At 45.7% G+C, this 14,470-nt stretch overlaps 1 protein-coding gene across 3 annotated transcripts in view; it reads right to left on the bottom strand.

The window, feature by feature from the left end:
- The window catches only part of SFXN1 (sideroflexin 1), a 38,284-nt gene extending 36,722 nt beyond the window's left edge, over positions 1 to 1,562 (bottom strand). For 2 of the 3 annotated variants that reach the window (XM_047729617.1, XM_047729618.1), the window contains exon 1: positions 1,414 to 1,562. The gene's annotated coding sequence lies outside the window, so the exon portion shown is untranslated. Of the gene's footprint in view, positions 1 to 824; positions 1,348 to 1,413 lie in introns of those variants that run through there. The other variant, XM_047729615.1, reaches the window with a different exon arrangement.
- Positions 1,563 to 14,470: the final 12,908 nt, after the last annotated feature.

The raw sequence follows: 14,470 nt of genomic DNA, 5'->3' as shown, positions 1-14,470 counted from the left end.
CCCTTCTCTTCTTATACATCTTGCATGTCAAGTCTGGGTCCAGCACCATAAGAGCCGCAAAGCCTCCTTATTTACTTACATACCCGGTTCCCACCTATTACAATGCCTGGAAACTGGGGATGGACAATAGAAGAGAAAATCAAGAGGTGCCCAAGTCAAACTCTAGAGGGTAAGGCAAAAGAAGGGATTATGAGTTTGAGAAAAGTACGAACAAAATGCAGTGGGTGTTCAGAAGGCAGTTGTCCATGAAGTGGTTTAGCGCCTGAGCTCTGAAGTCACTCAGAAGTAGGCATTTTCATTCAGGTACTCAACAAATATTCATTGAGGGTCTACTGGATACAGGGAGGGATAGGTGAGCAAGACAAAAATAGGCCCTGGTCACAAGATGAGAAAAAAAACCAGCAAGGAAACACAGTTAATTTCAACTGATGACAGTTGCTATTTAAGAAAAGAACACAGGGGTAGCCTAACAAAAAACGCCTGCCTGAGGGCTCAGTTTTAGACAACACAGTCAAGGAAAAGCATCTTTGAGCAAATAACATTTAAGCTGAGACTTGGCCTTGCGTTACAGGCAGCCAACTGTGTGACCTTGTGCATGTTACTCAACCTCTCTGAGTACCACCAGCTTTTGTATTGAGATTATAAAAGCAAAACCCACAACCTCACAGGATTGGAAGAATGTAAAAGTCAATGGACCTAAGTCACCTACATACACTTAGTGGATGCCATGGTTGTCATTCTGGGAAGGTTAGAGACCTGTGACACGTGGGAAAGATCAAGAGAGCATGGAGAGATGCAAGGCCGGTCCAGGACCACTCTCTCACCTCTTTCCTGAAAGATTGCGGGTTCCAGGGCAGAGGCCAGGTGGTCTCCTCTCTGACCCCGGAGCCCAGCTGTGCGCCAGGAGGAGAAGCCAAGGGCTAGGAATGTGGGGGCACGGGGGTCGGTAACACCCGGTCACCAGGCAACCCCTCGAGCCGTAGCGCGGTGGCCTGTCCCCGCGGCAGCCATTTTGGGTGGCCTCACCGCGGGGAGTTTCGTCACGCGTCCGCCGGGCACAGAGTGGCAGGGCGCGTGCCGCGTGGATGGGTGAGCCCCTTCCCGTCCGGGGCGAGACGCACTCCATCACGTCGCTCAGGGGGACCTCAGGGGCAGGTCATGCTGCTGCAGGCGGGGAAGGTACCAGGCAGCGGGAGGGCAGGGGTCCCTAAGGTGGAGGAACCACCCCCACCCCCCGGCCCCGGAATCGCCTGCATGGCGCAGGGGCTCCCGACCTCCCGCCCGGGGAAGTAGGGGGGTGCTCTCCGCGCTGCAGGCCCGCGATCGCGCGCCCCCTCCCCGGCCCTCGCCCCTCCGCGGGGCTCCTCGCGCACTCGCCACCCAGCCCTGCCTGAGCCGCCGCCAGGTACTCACCGCTCCCCGCCGCCCCCGCTGCTTGCAGCACCCGAAAAGCGCCGCCTGCGCCGCCACCGGAAGCGCTTCTCCAGCCAGAGCGGCCCTGCGCGCCGCCGCCGCCTGGTGCGCGCCCTCGGAGCGCGTCCCCGTGCGCAGGGAGCGCGGCCGCGTGGAGCCCCGCGCTCTCCCCTGTGCCCGCGCTTTCGCTGCTGGCTCCTCCCCGCTCTCTGTCTCCGCGGTCAGCTCCCAACTTCTCCTCGCAGCCTTGTGAGGCTCTCTCTGCTCAGGCCAGCGCCATTGCTTTCCGTTTGGGTTTCCCCGAGGGCACTGCGCCCTAGTCGATCATTTCTTTATTGCCAGGATCTTGCAGAAAGTCCGCAGCCACCCATTTGCTCATTTAAACCCGTGTTTCCCAAATTGTGGAGTGTGGCACCCCTGGTGCCACAAGGCAATTTTAGGCGCGAAAAGGGCCACGAACTGACTTACGTCTTTGAAAGAATGGCTCTGGGTGTCTCCTTCAGCTCCGGTCATGATCGCGGGATTATGGTTCTGGGATCAAGCCCCGCATTGGGCTCCCTGCTTAGTGGGAACTCCCCCTGCTTGTGTTCCCTCTCTCACTGTCTCTCTTCCCGTCAAATAAATAAAATCACAAAATAAATAAGAAAGAAAGGAAGAAAGAGAGGAAGGAAGAAAGAAAGAAAAAAGGAAAGGAAAGGAAAGAATGGCTCTGGGTACAGTATGGAAAGGTCATGAGGCAGAAAGAGGCCAGGAGAGAGGCTACCCAGTTGTCTTGGACCCGGCTGATACAGCTGAGGTGGTGAGAATTATTGGGTTCTTGGGTATATCTTGGGGGCAGATGAAATCTAAAATATGGTGAATCACATCATGTTCATGGAGAAGATTCTATTTTTTGAAGTCGTAAATTCTTCCTCAAATAACCTAGAAATACAATGCAATTCCAAACAAAATTCTGACAAATCCAGTGTGTAAGAGTGTGTCCCTACAACTTGATAACTATAAAATGTATATGGAAAAATAGCGAGAAAGAACCAAAACAATTTTGAAGAAAAAGTAAGGTGGAGGGGTGCCTGGGTGGCTCAGTGAGTTAAGCCTCTGCCTTGGGCTAGGTCATGGTCTCAGGGTCCTGGGATCGCCCTGCCTCATCCAGGGAGCCTGCTCCCCCATCACCCCCGCCTGCCTCTCTGCCTACCTGTGATCTCTCTCTCTCTGTCAAATAAATAAATAAAAATCTTAAAAAAAAAAAGAAAAAGTAAGGTGGAGTGACTCATCCTAAAAATATGAGGAGGTAGTGCATTTGTGAGGGATCAACAAATAGCTTAGGACAGCCAGAGAGAGGTACCTGACACAGACCCTGCTCCTGCAGAAATGTGCTCTGAGCTGGCATCCCAAGTGAGGGGGCAAGGATAAATACTCACTCAATAATACTGGGGCAATTGAATCTCTACCTTATACCATACACGAAACTCAGCTCCAGATGCATTAAAGACTAGAGTATGAGAAACAAAACTCCCAAGTTTTTAGCAGACAATATAGGATGGTATGTTTATGACCCTGGGATAAGGAGACATTCTTTTTTTTTTTTTTTAAGACTTTATTTATTTATTTGACAGACAGAGATCACAAGTAGGCAGAGAGGCAGGCGGGGCGGGGTGGGGGGGGGGAAAGCAGGCTCCCTGCTGAGCAGAGAGCCTGATGCCTGGCTCCATCCCAGAACACTGGGATCATGACCTGAGCCTAAGGCAGAGGCTTTAACCCACTGAGCCACTGAGGTGCCCCAAGGAGACATTCTTAAATAAGCACAAAAAGTACAAAATATAAAAAAAAGATTGAAAAGTTAAACCTCAGGAAAACTCAGAAATTGAGTTTGATAGTTCGCCAATGAAAGCACAAGAGAAGTGAAAAGTTCATGGACCGGGAGGAAATATTTTCAATGTGCGAATATGGTAAAGAATACCTACCCAGAAAATATTACCAAAAATCGTTTGCAAACTAGTAAGAAGAAATAACCCAATGGAAAGACAAAATCATGAATTTACAGTTTACAGAGAAGGAAAAACAAATGGCCCCCACACATAAGTAAAGATACTCCAACAGGCTAGTGATTGGGCACTCAGCAGAGGTTTCACAAATAGATTTTTGGTGGCATTCCTTATCCTCAGAATTCCTATGAATGTTAAACCGGTTTCTGTTCTTTATCATAACCTGTGCCAAATGTTTGGTTCAAAAAGATTAAAAAAAAAAAAAAGTCCTTCCTTCACAGAGTTTGTTGGCAAAGAGATAGACGTGGAAACAAATAATTACAAGAAATGATTATAATTCAGTATAAAAATTGCAACAGTATAATGTGGGCTGTTTGACTAAGGGCTGTGAGGGCTCGGAAGGGGACTGCCTAGCCCGCCTACAGAATGCTGTGCAAGAGACAGAGAACAGAGACAGAGTGTATCAGTTATCTGTTGCTACAGTAATGTTATAGCAGAACCACAAAACCTCAGGAGTACACACAACAAGGAACATTTATTTTTGTTCCTGGGGCTATGTTGACTGGCAGTTGTATTGATGGGAGCTGGGCTCAGCAAGGCTTACTCATGTGTCTGGTCAGCTGTGGGCTGTCGGTGGCTTTGTGGGTCTTAGCAGGGCTCTCTCACGTGTCTGGACCCTCAGCTGGGACAAGTGGGCCGACAACAACAGTGCAGAGGAGGGGGAGAAGGAGGGAGAGAGAGATAGAGGAAGGAAACTCAAGGCTTCTTAGGGCCAAGCCTTGGGACTGAAACACCTTCACTTTCACTTCATCCCACACTGGTCAAACCAAATTACAAGCCCAGCCCCAATCCAGGGGAAAATAGATTTTATCTCTGGATGGGAGGAGCTGTAAAGTGACATCGCAAATATGTGTAGATATACAGGCAGAGGGAGAATGGAGGATATCCTGTAATGCAAATTCTGTCATCATGTGCGTTTCTTTGCCTTCCCAGCACCCCCACTTATTTTGGTGGAGCTCCCTCATCTCACTTCATTTGATCCTGGTCAGATTGTCAATCATTTATCTTCTCACGCCCACCATGGTCCTGAGTACAAGACCCAAGCTGGACCAAACAGAACCCTGTCCTGAATTTATAGGTGGTCTCGTGCCCCTCCCCTGCCCCTATGGGGGTTACTGAGCTGGAGAATGTAGATCAGGGGCTGTCTGTTGGGGCAGACCTTCTGCTACTCCACAAAGGCAAACACTTAACAACTGAGCCACCCAGACGCCCTGTATGGAGAAATTTCTGATAAGAAATTAGCTCACGTGATGTGGGTGGGGTGGGGCTGGCAAGTGTGACATTTGTGGGACAGGACAGCAGGCTGGAAGCCCAGACAGGAATTGATGCTACGGTCTTGAGAGGTTGAACTTCTCTGGGAAAATAAGGTTTTGCTCGCAAGCCCTTCCGGTTGACTGGATGCGGCAGACCCTCACTTAGGAAGGCTAGTTTTCTCTCTGTAAAGTCAGTGGATCGTAGGTGTGAGCCACATCTACAAAGTATCCTCGCCGCGGTACCCAGGCTGGTGTTTTATCGAGCAGCTGGGTCTGTAGGCTAGCCTGGTTGACACAGAAAACTGAACATCACAGTCCTCTTTGCCCCATTTTCCATCTCCACTTCCACTCTTGCCTCTAATAATCCATTTCCTGGTCTTTTGAAAAAGTGAATCAGATCGTGCTGTCTCTTATTTTTAAATCCTCACTATCTCCCGATTTTGCTGACAAGAAAATCTGTTTTGTGTGTTTTACTGACAATAAAACTCGTCCCCATGGCCTATGGCCCCTCCTTCTCTGTTTTGTCCTATTTCCCTAAACCTAACCTTAACCCTACACTCCCACTCCAAATGTAACACTATCCTGATATTATTACCCACTCTCTTCTGATTTCAAGATCTTTCTTCAACTCACTGAACTTTTAGTATGCTCAGAAATGCATCCCCTTCTTTGCTGACTTAAGCATTGTTTTCTTTTCACCGTGCCCCAAACGGTTCAAAGTCCACATTAAAACACAAGCATTTTGCAACCTTTGCCTTTGCAAGCCTAGCATGAATTCCCCAGCACTCTGTCCCCTCATCAACAAAGCTGGAAAACACCATCTTAGCTTCCATACTATCTGAGTTTCCAAAGGCTGTTTATTTGAACAATGAAACAATGGTAGGAACACATGTGGACACTTACTTTTCATTCTCACAACCTCAATTCTTTTCCACTTCTTCCCTCTGTCTCCTTTTCCAGCTTTTTCAAATTTAGTAGCACACGACTCAGATGTCACCCATTCTATGAACCCCACCCCAAGTCAATCAGGAATAGAAATCTAACTGGAAAGAGCTTTGTGATTAAAAAAAAAAAAAAAAGAGTGTATGCAGGTGGCTTTGTTGGTTCCCATAACTGGAGGCCCAGGAACCCAGGTTGGCTGAGCCAGGGCCTGAAATGATGTCATCTGAACTTTGCCTCTTTCATCTTTCAACTTCTGATTTCTGTCACTTGTTTCTAATTAGGGTTGTCTGTTCTGAAACGTCATCTAAATGGAACTGTACAGAATATGCTTGTGTGTGTGTGTGTCTGGCTTCTTTTACTCACTATTTTTTTTTTTTTTAAAGATTTGATTTATTTATTTGACAGAGAGGGAGAGAGCACAAGCAGGGGGAGCGGCAGGCAGAGGGAGAAGCTGGGATTTTTTTTTTCCCCTCATGCGGGACTCGATCCCAGGACGTCAGGATCATGACCTGAGCTGAAGGCAGATGCTTAAGGGACTGAGCCACCCAGGCGTCCCTCACTGGGTGTGTTTTAGAGATTTATCTGTGTTGTTGGATTTAGTTGTAGTTTGTTTTTTCTCACTGTGTAGAACTCTGTTTTTAGAATTTACAAGGTTTCTAGTTTAGGGTTATGAATAAAGCTGCCAAGAACATTCATATACAAAGGCATATATGAAGGCAGATTTTGATTTTTTTTTTTTTTCCGCATTTCGTTCTCAATGTTTGGTGGATGTGCTTTGACCCATGAACTCTGCCTCCAGAGTGATTTTTCCAAGATATGAAGCTCTTGTTACTCTGCAACTGGAAGCCTGTTTTTGCCCTCCAGATAAAGGCCAACCTCCTTGGTATGGCATTCAAGGCTTTTTGATACTGACCTCAAACTTGAATAAGTTTCACTTCCTGCCTTACACCTGCAGCAGATACATCTACCGGTTCACTCTTTCCAGAATGTGCCAGGCTGTTTTCTTCCTCCTGTTTCCACACACACTTTGCCTGGAATGCCTTTCTCCCAGAGAGTCTGGATTCTTGGACAAACCGATACCCATCCTTCAAAGGCCAGCTCGAAAGACATCTCCTCCAGGAAGCTGCCCTTCAGTTTGCCAGGTGTTTTATTGTACTTTCCATTGGTGTGAATGGAAATAAATCATGCTTTGGTGTTAATATTGTTAAAGTGCTTATTTCATCGCGTATCTTTTTGTGATCATCGTCTGTCTCCTCTTCTCATCGGTGAGCTGCCAGAAGGCAGAGAAGGGGCTCAGAGCTGTGAACTCATCTACCTATGCTGCACGGCTTCTGTGACTCTAGGTTAGGTGCTGTTAATTTCAGGCGCATGGTGGAAGGCACGCTGATAGCCATACACCAGGCTGATGGAGACCAGGGACTCAAGCTCCAAGGCCCTCCAGGGTTAGCTGGGTCATGGTCAGAAGAGCAGCCCGGTGCACAGAGCTGAGCCAAGCAAGCAGGGCACACCCACCAGATGGGGCGGAGTCCGCCCCGCCCAGCAGATTGTTGCCCTGGGAATAGGGGCTCTGTGGAGCCTCCTTTTCTGAGGCGCCCACAATCTATAAAATCTGAAGAATTTCCTAATTTTTGAATGTTGACAACTAAGTTATGATTTTAAACACCAGGTAAGATCATCCAAAGACATCTGTGGGCTGCATCAAGCCCCTGTTCACTAATTTGCTCCTTGCACACAAAGCTGTATTGCATTAGGTCTGCATCGTGATAATTCTAACCTTTAGAAGGTTAAAAATTAAACTGATAGATTACTGCTTGTGGTTCCAACACAGACTCACCTGTAAGCCAAGCCAGACCTCCCCGTGCTCCCTGATGCCCCTTTTACTTAGTGGCTCACTCCCAGGCTCTCCGATGCTACTGTGTTGGGTTAGGGCTCAGGAGGGCACTCTGGGCACCGAGGTGAGTCAGACACGGTCTTGCCGATGAGGCAAGGCTCAGGGTCCATTGAGGCAGCAAGCATGACACAGGCTGGGGCCAGGTGGTCCAAGCAGCAGACACGGAGTCCAGGGGGAGAAACAACAAGTCCGTTCTACGTGCGTGTCAGGAAATGGCTCCTGGCCAAGGTGATAGATGAACCAGGGCTCAAAGGACAAGTAAGAGAAAGGGAGCTGAAGAGGGTTGAAAGGACATTCTTTGCAGAAGACATAGTATGTGTCATAGGATAAAGGCCTAACCAGTTGGGTGTGGATGGGAGAGCTGTGGCTCATGCGGGGAATGTGGTGTGTGGGATCGGCCTGCTGGTAGATCGCAAAGGGCAGGGGTGAGTGAAGAATGGGCAGGGGTGAGTGAAGAATGGGCAGGGGTAACCCTCTCCCACCCACATGGCGGCTGTGTAGCTGGGTGACATGCAGGAATTCTGCCTGGGACCGGGGGCTGATGTCAAAGCTGGAGGGAGCATCCTCATGAGATCCTTCACCGAAGAGGTTAGGGAGAGAATGGGGTCAGGATCAGAGGTCAGGGACCAGGAAGGGCCGGCAAAGCAGAGAGGCCCAAGTAGCAAGTGAACAAAAGGGAAAACAAGGGTACTTATCCAGGCAGAGGACAGGCGGCAGCGAGATTTCAAGTCCTATGAAGGATCTTTTAAAACAATGACTCAACACTAGTATCGGCTTAAGAGCACCTGGGAGCTTTTGAAAATTCCCATTTTTCCCCCCTCTATTCCCCAGACAAGTTAGATCAGAATCCTCAAAGGTGGGACATGAAATCTGGATTTTTAAAGCTTCAATGTGCGGCCAGGGATGGAAACTGCCACTGTAACAGGGTGGACCAAACACCAAAGAAACTACAAAATCATCTTCCAGTTGATTCCAAGGAGCCCGTCCGTTCTTGAGACACAAGGGGGTTTGCCTCGGGATCGAAGCCCTAACTGCAGAGTTGACCAGCTGTCCGCCTGGTGGTGGGGCTGGACTGAGGTCAGCAGGTGGACAGGCCTTAGACTTCCGTTCCTCAAATATGCAGACATAATCCTAAAAGCATTCCTGTTTGGGAGTGAAAGCCCAGCATGTCTCACACACAATGCATCTGAAAAACACATCATGAATTGGCTCTTTGTTTAAAAATAAAACAACACTAAATATCACTTGGAAGCCAATTATGTCTTTAAATAGGTCCTGGAGGCTAAACACAATGTGGATTATTCTGAGAGAGCTGACTCACTCCATTATGAGTTTTAAGGAACTGGTTCATTAGTCAAATTAATCTTAACATAATAGGGCAGAAACGAGGGAGAAATTAATACTTCACATTTCTTTTTGCTCTGATTAAGTACTCGTTGTTCCGTCTTCTGAGAAGAATTCCATCTCCTGCTTGCTCTTTAGATCCAATCCTTTCATTCACCCCCCCACACACACACATTTACTGAGCACCTACTCTGTGCCCGCAGTAGACAGGCACCAACAAGTTTGAGTCCCTCCCTTTGTGGAGCTAACGTTCCCATGGGGGAGATGACATTGAACCAAAACATATGGGGTTTCAGGAAGTGAAAAGTGGAGTGAAGAAAGCTGGTTAAGAGGACGGAGCACAGATGGAGCAAGGAGAGGATGGGGGTGATAACTCAGAGCGGGTGTTCAGGGAAGGTCTGTCTTTGGTGGTGATGTTGGAGCAAAGACACCCAAATGAAGGGAGGGAAGGAGCCATGCAGAGATCAGGGGAAGAGCATGCCAGGCAGAGCAAAGGATGAGTGGAATAGCCTCAGGACTAAACCAAAAGCAGAGGCTGCAGAGAAACCTTTGAGTCATCTGGGACTTTCTGAGAAGAATATTGATGAGACAGGGTTGGGACTCCAGCCGGCACACACATACGGTGTCTTTCTGGTCACCCTCTCTGGCAAGTGAGTTACAAAAAGCCACTCCTACCTGTGACTAAAGCCACCCCAGGTCATCTGGCTCCTAAGCAGACCCTGTGCTGGAGTCTAGCTCGTTCCCTTGGCTGGGGGAGTACTTGTGGTAACATCAATGTAATCAAACCCAACGACTTGTTGCCTGATGTTTTCAGCTTTTGAGGTCTTGATCTACAAAGTCTCCCCAGATACTAAGTCATAAAGATATTCCTCACACTTAGTTCTTTAGTGTATAGTTTTATGCTTCACCTTCAGGTCCTGAATCCATCCAGAATCTACTTTTGTATATGTTGTGAGGTAGGGATTCAACTTAATTTTTCTCCAAAGAGTGAGCCAGTTTTTACTATACTATGTACTAAACTGTGGGTCAGAATATTTATGCAGTGTAGAGATTTACTTCTCCCCAAGACTAAGAATGATTTCCTCAGGATGAAAGTGGAGGAAAGAATAGGGAAAGCATTGAAAAATTCAGATATTAATATGTTCCAGGGAGAGGGAACCCTGTCTTCTGTTTCCCTGGTTGACTCTATAATGAATATAGCGAGACAGAATCTTAGCTTTGTAGAGGTTGTCAGGTTCTTAAGGCTGAGTGGTAGGAAGAGCTCTTGCAGACCTGAAGAGTCCTGGAAGATAGGAATGAGGGATATGTAAATGTTGACATTTGCTCTGGGGCATATAAATGTGTAAATAATGACCTCTTTGAAATAATGAAGGCTCAACAGGTGCTTCCCCTCAATGGGCCCTGGAACTTAGAGGCAACCCCAAGAAAATGGGAAGGTAGGTAAAACGTTCAACCACCTCACTGAAATGGGAACTTGAAATAGAGATTAATTCAATTATGGAAGTTGCTCACGTTCTTGGCTGAGTGAAGTTTAAACATATATCTTAATTATTTCTCTTTTATTTTATCATATCAACTTCTATTTCAGAACTAAACTTGTTCGATTATAATCATAATTTGGGTAAGAATACAAGAGTTTGGCAAAAGTCAGTGAAGCAATGAATCATGAAAAATCAATGAAATCAATGTAAAACTCAGTTGCCTCTATGAAACTTATAAAAATATTATGTAATTTATTATCATTTATAAATTTTGTTCTATACATCCTTTGTATCAGTATATTTACAATAAACCTATCCATATAGGGATGCCTGGGTGGCTCCATTGGTTAAGCCGCTGCCTTCAGCTCAGGTCACGATCCCAGGGTCCTGGGAACGAGTTCCACATGGCGCTCTTTGCTCGGCAGGGAGCCTGCTTATCTCTCTGCTTCTGCCTGCTGTTCTGCCTACTTATGCACACACTCTCTCTCTCTCTCTGACAAATAAATAAATAAAATCTTTAAAAATAAAAAACCTATCCATATATATTATATTCCATCTATATTTATATATAAATCTATCTCTATATAAATATTTATTATATATAAATCCATATATAAATATTTATTATACATATTTATTATATATAAATATATATAAATCTCTATATATAAATATTTACTGTATATAAAAATATATATAAATCTATGAATGCTTGAATCTGATCATTTCATCCCCCGCTTGGAATCCTTCAGTGGCTTCCTATCCTACATAGAATGAAATTCAGCCTTCAACTTAGCTCTCGAGTTCCCTATGCTCAAGCCCAGACAGCTCTCCAGCTTCATCTCTCACTACTCTTGTCCGCTCCAGACATCCAGATCTTGTTTCCTCAAATGTGCCAAGTTCTTTCTCATCTTAAGGTGTGTGCACTGGCTGCTTCGTCCTTTCTGGGAACTTCTCTCCTGCTCTTTACCTAGCAGGACCCTTCATTCAGGTCTCAGCTCCTATGTTACTTCCACAAATAACTCTTCACTGACCAGCCCTCAGTTAAGAAGATGCGTAAGTCAGGATAGGTTGTGTTATGCCATGCTAACAAATGACCACCAGATCTCGGTGGCTTACAGCAACAGCTTGTCCATCAAAGGTCAGCCTGATCCAAAATTGCTTCACTCTAGGACAGGCTGATGGGCAGCCTCTACCTGGGACATTGTGGACTTAGGGCAGAGAGAAGAGAGATGGTAAACTGTGAGCTAGTTTTAAGCTATCTGTGTGACAAAAATGCATATCACTTCCAGCTACATTCTGTTGGCAAAAATAAGTCACACAGACACTCCTGCAACAGGGTGTGGATGCTTAATGCATCCATTGGAGGACACTATGAGTCCTAAGGCCAAACCTGAAGTCAATGAGCTGGGGAAGTATAATATTTTCCCAAGGAAGGACAGCAAATATTTTGAATGATAATATAATCTACCAAAAATATCATCCCTGTACTACATTATTTCCTCTTTTCTCTTTCTTTCATGACAAGTTATAGTTGTAAATTTAAAAAAAGATTTTATTTATTTATTTGGCAGAGAGAGAGAGCAAGCACAAGCAGAGAGAGCGGCAGGCAAAGGGAGAGGGAGAAGCAGGCTCCCCACTGAGCAAGGGGAGCTCGATGTGGGACTCGATCCCAGGACCCTGGGATCATGACCTGAAACAAAGGCAGACGCTTAACCAACTGAGCCAACCATACGCCAGATAGTTGTAAATTATAAATAAATCCACACTTATTTAAAAACTCTGTGTGTGTGTGTGTGTGTGTGTGCACGTGATGGAGGCCTGACCCAGGGTAGGTTTTTGATAAATCATTACAGAATGAATGAACACATAAATGTGAAGAAACTGCAAAGAGCCCAGTCTTTTCAATCAGATAGAATTAGGCACGAAGCTCAGACCTCTCTCTTATTAGTATGAGATGTCAGACAAATTGACAAATATTACTGAGCTTGTTTCTTCCTACTTAAAATAAGGACAGGGGGGTGCCTGGGTGGCTCAGTGGGTTAAAATAAGGACAGGGGCGCCTGGGTAGCTCAGTGGGTTAAGCCTCTGCCTTTGGCTCAGGTCAAGATATCAGGGTCCTGGGATTGAGCCCCATTATCGGGCTCTCTGCTCAGTGGGGAGCGTGCTCTCCCCCCGCCTGCCTGTCTACTTGTGATCTCTCTCTCTCTCTCTCTGTCAAAATAAATAAATAAAATCTTTAAAATAAAATAAAATAAAATAAAGACAATAAAACTTCGACCAGAGCTGGCCCACAGATGGCGCTAAAGACATCAGTTTCTTTCCTACTTTGTTGCTTTAGTAGCTGTCATTCTTCTGATGTTTTTCATTTTAGCACCAGGAGCATCAACATAACCCATACTGTACTGCAGCAAATACAAGATAACATGTTTCTACTGCTTTGATTCAGAAACCTCACTGATTTGTCATTGGCTGTGCTTTGCAAAAATTTGACCCAAATGGATCTTAGAGATTTAAGCTCTACCCCTGGGTCTCCTATTCTCTAGCTAACCTGCTAACTATGCTTTAAAAAAAATGAAAATGGCAAAGAAAAATGCAGCTTATAAACCTTCCAAGAACGATAGATGCCAATTTGAATAGTGTTCCCTTTGATGGCCAATCATTACAAAAGGCCTCGTGGAACTAAAGACACATTACACTGGGAAGACCCAGAGCCCAGGCATCTCCAAAGAGATCTTACAGATACTTGGGGTCCCTTGCATGGTTATTAAACAGCAAGCTGAGTTAGAATCTTGTAAATATTTCCCGCCTCAACCTATATTTAAAACTTGTTTCCCAAAAGGCTGTCTTGTTTAGTGTTTTTCCCCCCTGAGTACAGCTGTGCCAGACTTTTAGTTGTCGTTGTTCCTTTACCTTTAATTAGGAGGGATTCCTTTGCAAGGCTGCAGATAAAATTTCTTTTCTTAGAATTAAATCCAACAGGGCGACGCCTAAAGAAATAGAAAGCCTAATAAAAGAATTTGTAAGGAAGTAACAGATTTTTTTTTCACAAAGGGACAAGTGGTGAATAGTATTTGCTAGGGTATCTGGTAGCCTCAGGTAGCATCGTGGGGGGATTAGTGAACGGTTTTGCTCATCTCTGCTAATCCCACTACACAAGGTGTCTCTGATAATTAAGGCTACAGAACCCATGACTTAACATCTTTTGGGATGATGACTGAGAGGCTGGCTGGCATAACAGAGTAAGAGATGTTGAGACCAGATTAGAAGAGTAGTTGTAGAAGTAGAGGTAGGCTGGGAGAAGGGCCTCAGCTCATGAATTTGTTGTGAAGGATTCTCTGAGGCTCTCTACTCACATATGGTCTCATGGGCCAATGGACAAATCAGCAGCTTTTTTTTTTTTCAAAGATTTAATTTATTTATTTATTTGACAGACAGAGATCACAAGTAGGCAGAGAGGCAGGCAGAGAGAGAGGAGGAAACAGGGTCCCTGCTGAGCAGAGAGCCCAACATGGGGCTCGATCCCAGCACCCCGGGATCATGACCCAAACTGAAGGCAGAGGCTTTAACCCACTGAGCCACCCAGGCGCCCCTAGCTTTTATTTTTGTACAGAGCATTAGCTTAAAGCTTCAAGAGCCTGCTGAGGCATTTTCTATGCAAAGTATCTCCCCTGGGCTTTGGGTTTTCTGTAAATGGCCTAAAGAAGACTCTTCTTAAGGTGACTTAAATAGACTTTATATTTACTCAGTATAAACAATTTTCTTGAATTAGCCTGTTTTTCATCTTGGCTTAGTTTATGATTTTGCTAGTAGGAGCATTAATTTTTTTCTCAACAAAATTGAAACCCATAGCAAATTGATATTGTGTTGTGTGAAGTAGATCTATCATTTACCATAGAAATAACAAAGTCTGTGGGGCCAGGGATGTTGGTTTTGTTTGCTGCTGTCTTCCCAGCATCTAGAAAAGTACTTGGCCAGTAGTAGGCACTCAATAAATATTTATGGGATGCGTGATGGCGTTTGTAAGCGCTCTAACTTTTCTCAGAGTTGACTCTGTCCACAGCCCCAGAAGGCCATGGTGGGCCAGACTGATTCCATATACCT

Source organism: Lutra lutra, chromosome 5 (assembly GCF_902655055.1).
Source record: "Lutra lutra chromosome 5, mLutLut1.2, whole genome shotgun sequence".
NCBI lineage: Eukaryota > Metazoa > Chordata > Mammalia > Carnivora > Mustelidae > Lutra > Lutra lutra.
Note: the sequence above shows the minus strand (reverse complement) of the source record. Positions and strands in the feature narration are given on the sequence as shown.